Below are 12,903 nucleotides of genomic sequence, written 5' to 3'. Positions count from 1 at the left end.
AGCCATCACAGTGGATCAAACAATGTCAAGGCTTCAGATGCGTACGGACCGAAGTTCTCCGGGAGGAAGGACGGACGATGTGTGGTGCAGGAAGGCGGTCGCCCAATAATGATGAGTGTCTCCTGCGCTGGTCCCAAGAGAAAACGTTTTGTCCATTTTGGATTGTATTCTCACAGGTCCTGCAGGGACACGAGGCAGGGTTCCCTTATCGATTCATTCATTAGGGTTTTTCACTTCATGATTGTGTCTAAATCTGGTCTGAGAGGAAACCTGTCCTGCATATTTTAGTCTCCCTCTGCCGCAACTCACCTGGTCCAATGAGGAGCTTCTTATTTTCTGAGGCGCTTGTTGAGTCCAGAGATTCAGATAATATAATAATCATGTTATTATCATAAGAATATAGAGATACTAATGGACCTTGAAGGTAGAAATTCATCCTGACTCTCAGGGTTTATTTGTGTTTATTAGAAACATCCAGTCAGTTTTAACCCTTTATTGGACAACTGATTATAATTCTGTTTCTCCCAAGTTGTGTCTCTGGGGATGCTGTGTGTCATGTCGTTGGGTTTCACCTCTGCTCCCTCCTTGCTCTGGCAGCGTTCTACAGTCGCTGCACCTGATCTATGCATGTAACTTAAAAATATAGAAACAGAAGATAATTGTTCATATTTTCGAGAATACCACCAATTCTTCCAAGTCGTGACATTTGTGGTACGCTATTGCATATCATATATTTTATCATAAGATGCTGGTATTTAGTGGTGTTTGCATATCTTTTATTGACATCCAGTCAGAAATCGAATTCAAACATAAGCTATGCTAGAAATAGTTGAGGTGGTTTTAGTTATTTTACTCCTTTCAATCTCTAAAAGGCTTGACCTTTAATTAAAGTGGGTTTTAAATGTCTACTTCCAAGTATTTTGATGACGCCATCTTAAGACTGAAAACTGTGACGACGTTCACCTGCTCAGTCCCCTTAAGGTGAAGCATTACTGCGTGAACTCCCACAAGATTCATCCACAGAGCAGCTGAATAGTTGGACTCATCGTTCATTGTGTACTAATGTAGAAAACATGGTTAAATGTCAATAACTGAGCCATCGGTGCATTTTGGTTTGAAGCGTACTGAAGCCACTACCTGAGACTTACCTGTTTGCCCGTTTGTGAGAACCGTTGAATAAAAGTGGCATCCTAGGTGGCAGTTCCTTACTGAGCCTAGAAGACCTCCTTTACGTGAGCATGCATGCAGCAGAAACAAGTGGGAGATGGGAGGAATGGATGGAAGAGGAGAAAAAAAACAAGTGTGTGGGAGCGCTTAGACAACATGCAGAAAGATCCAACAGGGCAGAAGAAGTGGCAGCTGACCCAGTGATTCCAGTCACTACATGATAACATTGAGCTTGAGTCAGTCAGGGAATTACTTCGGCCTGACAACATGCTTCAGACAGCTTTTCATTTTTTATATTTACTGTGTAATTAAGGCAAAGACGCCTTCCTGGGACCATCCACCTGCTCACTTTGGTTCTGGACAGAGTTCCTCAATAGAAATCACTGGCTAAGCTTCAAAGTTTCTGGAGTTTAAGCGAATGGAAATGAAGCCCCAAATGACAAGTGTAAAAGCATCAGAAGTCCCCGGAGACACGCTCCTCTCTTAAACACATCCGTGTGTACAGGAAGTGCAAAGTTTCAGCAGTTCATTTCACGTCTACCAGAGTTCTCCATCCAGGAAACTTACCTCTTCGGGCTGTGTGTGTTCACAGAGCCAGCGGACGTCCATGTGGGGTACAGACTGTGTGATGTGCAACAACTAGTGACTTTTAGGAGTGTGCAGAGACAAGAAGCTGTTTGAAACGTGCTTGTGGGCGAACACTGAGCAGAGTATGTTCCTGTAGTGTCCTCTAGTGGACAGTAGGCAGAAGTACAAGTGAACCACCAGTAGATTCTCTTGATTGTCAGCAAATCCCATGAAGACAACAAGCCTGACAGAGGACAACCGGGTAAGATCAGCCACACTGAGTAACATGAAGACTCTTTCTATCTGGATAACCAGTGACAAAAGCACTCATTTTACTTTTGGCCATTTTGACACTGTAGTAACTTTACCTGAGAGGAAAGGTAATTTATGATGGATCTTTTCAGAGATTCAGACAATCTACAGATATAATGAAGAAAGCAAGGCACAACTAGAAAATGACATTAGATATTCACAATAACATTTCTACCGCTGATCTCTGGCACCAACAAGAGCAGCCTTGTCTTTCCAGAGTTCCTTTTTTAATTCTTCGAATGTGGTTGTGACCATGTTACCTTCTTTGAAACCAATTCTATCATGTAGAACAATACAAGTACCAGAAGTTAAGTCAGCTGAAGATTTGTCAAAAAATTTTGCACAAAGGTACTTCTTGAATACAACAAAAACCAAGCCGACAACCCACATGTCTCTGGTCTGATATGGACTTTTCCAGAGTTTTGGGGGAAACTCATCAAGATTCTGGTGATTGATTGTTCATTTCTGTCCTCGGTGATCTTTAACAGTGTTCTTCAGTCCTGGAGGATTGGCACATGGACTCTTCCTGGTGCTCTTTTTACATCTACTTTGAACATTTCCAATGTTGGATGAATGGCGCAGAATTGAACAATTTCTTTTTTAATCTCAAGAAGTCAATCGGCGAAGACTGAAAACACAGTGGCTTGTTTTACCCTGTTGTTCGCTGCAATACTGCTCCAAGGCAGAGTAAAGGCTGTCGGCCAAAGACTGGGGAAATCTAATTATCATGGGATTTGATGGCAATGATACCCATATATAGTACATATTTCCAGTGTGTGTATATGACTATTATGTTCTTAAACCAATAATTCCATCCCTTTTCCAAACAGCGGTATTTATCTATAACTTTACCTTTATCTATATCTTTGCTGATTAAAGTACAGCCAACAGTCACCCTGCTCAAACTACTCATTCTGAACAGAGCGTGTGTTGATTGGCCAGTTTACCTGATGTGCAGGCACTCAGCACTTTTGCCTCGCATTGATTGGTGGATCATGATGACCTCACTGTGGTTACCATGGGGATGGATGACACATGAGGAAATCAACAACAGTCAAAAAAAAACAAAAAAAACAAAAGCAGAGGGAGAAGAGGGTGAACCGGAAAGAGAAGGTAATGCTGATTCTGGGCACACACACACACACACACACACACACACACACACACACACACACACACACACACACACACACACACACACACACACACACACACACACACACACACACACACATTCCAGGAATATTTATTCATATAAAGAGCAGCAAACAGTAGTAGATCACTGGAAATAAATTGGAAACAAAGATCAGTGACACATCCAAAAGACTTTAACACAATTGTGCTGGGCAGCCTCACACACACACACACACACACACACACACACACACACACACACACACACACACACACACACACACACACATACACAAACGCTCACACAAGCAACTAGTGTGTCACTGTAACCACGCACCTGTCGTCCAGGTACTCCTCGCCATGATTGCGCCCTCTACCAGTGTCGTAGTAACGCGTTGGAGAGCGAGAGCAACGACTGTGAGGAAGCTCGTCATCTAGACTCCTGGAAGGAAGGAAGGAAGGAAGGAAGGAAGTGTAATACAGTCAGGTGTTTCATTAGAGACACAGGTCGGGCGCAGCTCTGCTGGGGGGGGCTCACCTCTGGGTGGGGACGTTGGGGGGTCTGGAGCGGGTGCGGCCCTGCTCCTCGCGGTGCGGAGAGACGGAGCGGGAGCGGATGTGATGGCTCGGAGTCCTCTGCTGTTCAGGCACCTCCAGGGTGGACGAGGACTCCCGTTGCCTCTCCCTGCCCCGACCCTCTGCTGCTGAAACACACACACACACACACACACACACACACACACACACACACACACACACACACACACACACAGTGTTAACACACACAAACCCATGTGCCCATGTGTAACAAACACATGCAAACTCATACGTAAACACATGTATACAAACACAAACACAAGCAACATGAACACACACACACGCGCAAACACACAAAGCACAAACACACGAAAACACACTCAGCATAAACACTCAAGCACAAACACATAAAAACACACACCAACAAATGTGAACACACAGTAAACAAACAAACATGCCACAAATTCAGAGACATGCAGCCTAAACACACACGGAATGTAAACACACACGCAAACATAGGGAGAGTAAACACACGGAAGCACACGCATCGATAACGCGCATAAGGTAAACACCGGCAGAGTAAACACACAATGCAAACACGCACACAGTGTAAACACACATACACAGTGTAAACACACACACACAGTGTAAACACACATACACAGTGTAAACACACACACACAGTGTAAACACACACACAGTGTAAAACACATACACAGTGTAAAACACACACACAGTGTAAACACACACACAGTGTAAAAACACACACACAGTGTAAAACACATACACAGTGTAAACACACAGTGTAAAACACATACACAGTGTAAACACACACACAATGTAAACACACACACAGTGTAAACACACACAGAGTGTAAAACACATACACAGTGTAAAACACACACACAGTGTAAACACACACACACAGTGTAAAAACACACACACAGTGTAAAACACACACACAGTGTAAAACACATACACAGTGTAAAACACATACACAGTGTAAACACACACACACAATGTAAAAAAACACAGTGTAAAAACACACACACAGTGTAAAACACATACACAGTGTAAACACACACACAGTGTAAAAACACACACACAGTGTAAAACACATACACAGTGTAAACACACACACAGTGTAAAACACATACACAGTGTAAAACACACACACAGTGTAAACACACACACAGTGTAAAAACACACACACAGTGTAAAACACATACACAGTGTAAAACACACACACAGTGTAAACACACACACAGTGTAAAAACACACACACACAGTGTAAAACACATACACAGTGTAAACACACACACAGTGTAAAACACATACACAGTGTAAAACACATACACAGTGTAAACACACACAATGTAAACACACACACACAGTGTAAACACACACAGAGTGTAAAACACATACACAGTGTAAAACACACACACAGTGTAAACACACACCACAGTGTAAACACACACACAGTGTAAAACACACACGCACAGTGTAAAATGCATACACAGTGTAAACACACACACACACAGTGTGAAACACATACACAGTGTAAACACACACACACAGTGTAAACACACACACACACACAGTGTAAATACACACACACACAGTGTAACACACACACACAGTGTAAAACAGACACACAAACACATGCTGCGTGAAAACACGCAGCATAAACACACAGACACGCAGCTTAAAAACACACAGTGACACAAACATGTAAACACACATGTAAACACACAGTGACACAAACATGTAAACACGCATTTAAACACATGTAACACACATGCAAACCCATGTCAACAAACATGTTTGTAATACACAACGGAAACACACACATCAGAAAAATCCACCGCCTGAAGATGTGAATTGTGAAAAGAAACTTTTCCCAAAGAAAAAAGATGAGTTTTTTACTTGTCGAAAGAAATAATTTCTTTCTCTTCGTTTATTGTGGTCGAAAGACAGAAAAATACACATTTCCTATTGGTTATAGAAAAAGAAAATTAATTAATGAATGACTCAGTGCACCATCTTGTGGTACAAAGTGGTATTACAAGGCAGATCTGGCTGCATCGTCTGAACTTTGACTTTGCTTTTCCTTGTTTTGATTCAGAAAATTTTACATCATTCGTTTCATGAATTTTTGTTTAAAAATAAAAATGTTCATTTAAATCATTTAGTCAAATCTGAGTCTTGGATACAAACTATTTAAAGACTGAACTAATAAAAAATCAACAGCAAACTGTTTCATCACTGTATTTTACAGAAGTAGTAAAAAGTTTTTTTGGGTGTAGTGTGACTGTCTGTGATGGTAAAAATAGAAATGATGTTTGTAGCGGTTCCGAGGTCACTGGCCACGTTTCAAAGAGAGAAGCATGAGAAGCTCGCAGAGAGCCGTTGCTGCGAAGGTTTTCCTTTTTATTCCCACCATGCATTGAAATGAAAGAAAAAGATTTTGAGAGTAGTTTCCCAATCCCTCCTGTGTCTCTTTTGAACTCAGACACTCATTAACAAAAAGTGAAAAAACCAGCCTGTTTCCTCACAGCTTGAATACCATGATATCATTTCACAGTGCAGAATGTTCAAATGAAGCTCATATGTGAATAACCTGCTGTCCTGCATCTTACATGTATAAAATCATGTTAAAAATCAACACTGTCTCCAAGCACGTGTTTGACGACATATTGACAAACGATCCCGAAGTCCAGAATCACCCTACCTCCAAACATATAGTGTGTTTAAAGTCCTGATAACATCTTACTGTCTCTTAGCATCGCCATTCTCAAACTGTGGTTGGTACGTCTGCTGCCTCTAGTGGAGCATTGGGGCAATGTCAGACAATTTGTAACATCCATTTGAAAAAACTTGTAATAAAATATATGAAACATGAAATTCATTCATATTTAAAATGTAAATGTAATAAAAAAAAAAAATAAACAAATAAATATACAAAGTATGTCGAGGTCGGCCATTGTGATTTTTTAAAAATAAAACGCTGATACAAGCAAGTAGCTATGTAGACCCCTCGACAAATAAAAAAAAACAAAAAAAATTATCAGAAAGTCTGTTTGCTTTTAACTTTCAATGGGAAATGAATATTTGAGACAATAATTAGAATATAAGTTTAATCTTATCACTGCTCCAGTTCATTCAGAAATTTGTTCAAATTTGTACAAAGCCTTTGTTCAGCCTTTTATTAATATTTTTTTTTTTTTACAAGCAGTCAAATAAACTAAAACTAAATTAAACTCCCTGTGAGATGATGGGGTACTTGCTGCGTACTGAAGCTCTGTGAAGCCTTGTCCACTTCATAATATTCATAACTTGCTCGTCCTGGTTGTTAGCCGTCATCTATCATTTACCCTCTAATTCCACACTTTAACAAAAATGAAACCAGCAAACTGCAAATGAGGCACCTTCAACATTTTCATGCTGCTCCAGAAGTAAGCATGTTGATACATACGACAGACTGTGGGGGTCTGTAGCATGTGCCAGGCGGTTTTAAATGCAGCGGTATCGTCTACGACATGACGTTGTTTCCCATACACAGATTTATCTGGCATTGCTGGTCATTCGCTCATGTTTGCTAGTGATGCTAATTTACAGTTAAGTGGCGTTTCAGTATTTTCAGGCCCCGTTTTCACAACGTCTCAAGAGAAAACGGATCATTTTTGTGTTTTAGTTTCAGAAAGGTTTCTTGTTTACACAGCAGTGTTTTGAAAATCGATAGACAACAATAGATGAATCCTATCTAGGTAGCATGCTCGGCCCGAGTTGGTGCCAGTGGTGGTTGTTTTTTTTGTAATGAAACCACACACACATGCGCTGAGAGGAAAAATACACTCTAGACATTAACAATGGGAGAAAACAGACGTTCTAGTGGACAGACGACCAAGTTAGATTGTTATTACGGTGACTGTCAATATAAAACTACCAAGTCCCAGGAGAACATGGACTGGGAGTCATGACCCTCTGGAGGAACCTTTGTTCTTTCTTATCCATCTACTGAGCATGTGCAGAAGAATATCTTACTCCGGTCGTGGTGTACGTGTGCAGTAGCAGCGTTGCAGAGATGTCGTGTTTTCCCACCGTTTCCGCGGAAGTGAAGCTTTTTCCAAAAGTTCCACCTTGGAAACCGGTTTAAAGAAGTAGTTTTGTTTCAGTTGCTCCTAAGCTCTGCTGTGGTGTGAACATACCTCCAAAACACAAGAAGGTTTTCAATTTTCACTTGAAAACGTTGTGCAGATGGGGCCTCAGATAATGCTACTGTCACAAAAGAAATAAAAAAATAAAAATCTGTTGCCAAAATCTGTGGTGATTGACGGTTTGTAGAGTCATTTCAGTTTTGATGCCAACAGCACAAATGAATGTCGCTGAGAGGGAAACATTGCATTTAATGCGAGGAATCGGTCCTCACCCACCTTCAGACACTACTGCTGCACCCTCATCAAATTCAGGCTCTGTTAGACGCTGAGAACCTAAATAGTTACAGACACACAGGATCACTTCCAGAGAACATTTACAAGGACCAACGTGTTGTCATCACAGAGAACGGACACGCCGACACGCACACAGGAAGTGACACACAGACACACGGGACTAAAGGCCCGAAGCGGGCCGAGACTCACGCTGCAGCTTCTTGCCCGGCGTGTCAGTGTGAGCGTGTCGTCGGGGCAGGAAGGGCGAGGGTCGGGGCAGCGGGATGGACGAGACGTCGTGGGTTTGGAGCGGGTACCAGTGAGGCTTGTCGTCCAGTAAGGCCGTCTCCAGCTCGATCAGGATCTGTTCCAGGGACACAGAAAGGCCTGATGTCAAAGGGACACGACGCCATCATTTAGTCCACAACAAGCTAAAAGGAAACATCTCAACGAGCGGTAAACAAAATATGCCAAATTCATTGTAGTTCACAAAAAAGAGAAAGAACTCTCTTATTTCCTCGCAAACATGTAAAAGCTTCTATTCTTCCCAAATCCCATTGTTGCCACTCCACTTCCTGCAGTCATAATCATGATGGCTTGCCACAGTCTTGTAATGCCATTTGTCTACCAGTAGATGTCGTACTATGAGGAAAAGCCGATTATTGTTTCGCTCTACCATTTCCTGTTGGTAGCACGTGTGAAAACAGGAATTTGAAGTCAAAGGAGTCCAACTACAGACTTCCTGTTACGTCAGGGTGAAAATGTTGAAATTTAGTCTTTTGGCTCAAAGTTGTGAACATTTCATGAAGACAATGGAGGCATGCATGTGTGCTCCACTGTGTTCTCTCCGTGCAGTGTGATGAGCACCTCTCCCATGAAGATGCTGTCCTCCTGTGGAGACCGGGGCTGGTCCCAGACCGTCAGCTCCAGCATGTGGTTGCGGAAATCCCTGCGATGGATGTGAGTGTAGACGAACGTCTGGTTCCACTTGGGCTCGCAGGTCTTCTTCACGGCTTTCGTCCTCCGTTTACTTTTGTCACTACATCGCACAAGAACACAAAGTCAACTGGTTGGCGCTGTTAGAACCCACGTCCAAAACCGTGACACGACAGAAACCTTCAGCCGAGTCAATATCGAGAACCCTCGTGGTTCCAAAGAGGAAACCGAGGAACTCTCACAAGAAGAACATCACAATGAACGACGTGTATACACAAGAGCAATGATGTGGACTTTTTGTCATGAAAACATTCTTCTAGAAAAGGAATTTTACATCTAGAAAAATGTTGGTGTTTTTGGCCATTTCTCAGCTGAGTTGAGTGAGTCTGTTAGATGTTTCTGCTCCGTTTCCAGCGCCACAAGTTATTTAGCTTATTTCCTGCGGTCGTCGCCGCTTTAGTGGTTTCGTTTTACACATTATAGCTGTTTTTACTTCATTCTCGCCCGTCCTTTTTTAGTGATGTTTATTTTTACGTTTATGTCTATTTTTGCAATAGTAGTTATTTTCTGTTTCAGCTTTTTAGTCGTTGCTACATAAATCTGGTTTGTCTCCACAAGTATCCAGGTTAACCAGCCTGCTGGATAGTTCAAGTAAGCACTTTTAATAAAGCTATTTTACTCTGAGACTTTCCGTTATTTGGATTGAGGGGTTAGCTCACTGGTGGGCACCTTTGGAAACTCAACATTTCGCCTCCTGAGCCGAACTCTTCTATCTGTCAACCACCGACACTGTTTTAATTGCAGAAGCCCCCTGCAGGGTGTTGCTGGTACCTGCGGTCGGGGAGGAAGTACATCTTGACGTAGGGGCTCCGGGGCCGGCCGTCGGGCCGAAGAGGAAGCTCCACAGCCTGCAGCACGTTGACGATCAGTTGGTGACCCACTTTGTCGTACCAGAGCTTCACCTGAGGGGTTTTCACACACGGATGCTTAACGTGTCTTTTTAGCACACGGAGGAAGCTGGACAGAGGCGGGACACTCACGGAAACTTGGCCCGGCATCAACTGCGGAGCGTCTTGCAGCATCCCGGGACTGGAGGGAGACAGCACATTTAAGGACGGTCGCTCCATCTTCTGGGACTCAAAAGAACTGGAACCTGCTGCGAAGACAGGAGAACAAACTTTCAAACCTCAGGAAGGAAAATCGGATTTACACGGGACAAAAGCTCCACCACGGAATTCAGAAGTTTCTTTCTTTGGACACATTTAAAAATAAACACTGCGCATCCCTGTCAGGATGATAAATCACCAGCAGTCAGTCCTGCTTTGAGACGAGCAGATTGTAGAAGTTCTCCGGAGCTGCTGACTCAGGCAGTGTCGACGTAGATTTAACTTCATACAAATAAAAATAATCTCTCTGATAGAAGCTCCTAAATTCCTCAAGCCATTGCAGAAACATTGGTGGTTGGAAAATCTCCTCGTAATACAGAAGGGGAACATTTTTAAAAAAAAATTTAAATAATGAAGTCCTTTCAAATAGTTTGTTGTTTATATTACCAGATATCAGCATCTGAAAACGACGTCAGATGACCAAGCTTTAGATCTGCATTAATAATTCAGTGGAATATCAGGCTTTGTGCTCACTGGGTTTAATCACATGCAGCTGGATCTTCCTGTCTTTGACACAGTGATCGTAATAATATCGTAAAGAGAGAACATTTACAGAAACATCAATCTATTCCCTTAACTTTACGTTAAATGGGACTTTTCCTTTCTCCTTTTAATGTAGTTTCACGTATAATGTTGCTGTCTGCATGGATACATTTGGCAAGATCACAAGGCTGGTGTCAAATTACAAGCACTCAATACACTTGTAATCATATCATTATTAGAATTGACCTGAAACATATAAAGACATTATTGCTTGTGCATTATGCATGTTTGAAAATTTCTTTTTACATTTGTGACTTTGATGACTTCAGTGTTGCTGGAATCTCTTCATCTCTTGGGGAAATGTTGGGAAGCGGTGTAAGGAAATTGATTTATAATCTCTATAAGTAACAGATTTATGCTTCATGGGCTAATAACACTGTAAAAGGAACTTAGGTGATATTAAGCTCAGAAGCACTGGCCCACTTTAAGCGCAGCCTGCAAAGGGTTAATACATGTTGTGGAAGAAAGCGCAGAGGCTAACTAAGGTCACTGAGTGGAAAACTAAAACTGGGCTACTAAAATGCAGAAAATCAGACCCTCAAACTAACCGAGGTGATATAAAAATCCCAAAAGAAATTGTTAGTAAGACGTGGCTGCAGCGGGTCAGGATGACAAACAGATGAGATTAGCTGGAGTCAGATAGGAGGAAGTCAGGCCCCGTTTACCTTTCAAGTAACTACAGCTTGTCCGTTAAAGAAAAGGGTTGCGTTTCACAACAGCGGCAGACACACACTGATAACGGTGTCGATTGTACGCTTGTTTTTGTAATGACACCACACATACTAGTGTGCAGAGAACAATACGCTACGAACGTGAACAAAATGGAGAGCACCCGACATTCGAATAGACCAGCGGTCAGCAATTAGCCATTTGGACCCGTCTTCCACTGAACTCTTGTTGCATAATGACGTTGCATGCCTGCGTCGTTTTGTGGCGTTCACAACCCCGCCAACATTTTACTGCACTCTCTCTGCCATCCCAGCCCGGCCCGCTACGGGACGTCCTGCAGTGGGACCGAGGCTGAAAGAGCCGCAGGTTGCCGACCACTGGTCTGGACTGATGACGGATTGGATGCTATTAGAGGTGAATCTCAAAACCCTACAACTAGAATATGGGCGGGGAGTCACGCCACTATGGGGGCTGCAATGTTTGTTACTCCCGCATGAGCAGATTAACTATTTACCACGGCGGAGGTGCACATGTGCTGTAACGGCACTCCTTAGCCTCCGGCGGTGTCTGCGAGGGGGAATGGCCAGCGCGGAACAATAGTTCTTCCTTGTGAGTCGGTATGAAAAAGTGACAGTTCCAGGGACTCTGAGCACCGGCGTTGTGTAAACTGATCCCCCAAATGCAACGAAAGTTTTGCGGTTACACTCGTTTTCGTTGTCGTGTAAACAGGGAGGAAGCAGTTCTCTCTACAGCCAGTGGCTCCACCCCACTGGCTGAAAAGCTTCAGTTCAGGTACCATCCTGATCACCAACCTAAACCACGGCTTCTCCCCCGCCTCTAGACAATCATTCAGTAGCGTCTGCTCCAGTATACACAGTAAGTGGAAGCATTTCGTAAACATTCATTTGTAAACAAGTGTGATTTTCCTGAACCAGATAAGAACCCTTGTTCTGTTTCTGTATTTCAACGAAAGGTGGAGGATCACCAACTCAGAAGATTAGTCATCCTCCTATTCAGAATCAAGGAAAGTTCTAACAGCAGGTGGAGTTTCAGGATGAGAAAAAGCTTCAGAAGCTCGTTACTGGTTAGCGGCTGAGCTAACACCATGCAGGAGATACCTACTAGATTCTAATGGAGGGTGGGACGTGTCGGGGATTCTCGGGATATCACTGGAAAAAAAGAGAAAGAGTGAGTTAATCACAGTCGTCAGGAGAAGTTGGACTGACACAGGCACACATGCAGACAGAGTAGATCTCACAGTTTTAGAAAGGTTCAGATTAAAGTGCTGCGTGGTGGAAAGTGATGGAGAAGCAGAAGGGGAAGACGGGAGCTCTCCTGCTGGCTGCAGTGTTTCCCAACACTCATTCACACACACCCTGGAGCCTCCACACCATGCTGCTCAGAAATGAACGGATGCAAAACCAAAAGCTGAGTTCTGTCCT

General features: G+C 42.9%; 1 pseudogene across 1 annotated transcript in view; it reads right to left on the bottom strand.

Moving 5' to 3' along the window:
- The window catches only part of LOC308120728 (regulating synaptic membrane exocytosis protein 1-like), a 94,330-nt pseudogene that overhangs the window by 23,139 nt on the left and 58,288 nt on the right, over positions 1 to 12,903 (bottom strand). The window contains exons 13-21 of the transcript in view: positions 12,584 to 12,630; positions 10,124 to 10,239; positions 9,915 to 10,045; positions 9,015 to 9,186; positions 8,358 to 8,511; positions 8,151 to 8,207; positions 3,719 to 3,884; positions 3,518 to 3,622; positions 2,994 to 3,053 (exon numbers count right to left, since the gene is read on the bottom strand). The product of the transcript in view is annotated as a regulating synaptic membrane exocytosis protein 1-like (transcript). The remainder of the gene's footprint in view (positions 1 to 2,993; positions 3,054 to 3,517; positions 3,623 to 3,718; positions 3,885 to 8,150; positions 8,208 to 8,357; positions 8,512 to 9,014; positions 9,187 to 9,914; positions 10,046 to 10,123; positions 10,240 to 12,583; positions 12,631 to 12,903) is intronic.

This window comes from Lipophrys pholis (genome assembly GCF_963383615.2).
Source record: "Lipophrys pholis genome assembly, chromosome: 15".
Lineage (NCBI taxonomy): Eukaryota > Metazoa > Chordata > Actinopteri > Blenniiformes > Blenniidae > Lipophrys > Lipophrys pholis.
The sequence above is the reverse complement of the archived record's forward strand: the minus strand, read 5'-3'. Positions and strand labels throughout refer to the sequence as shown.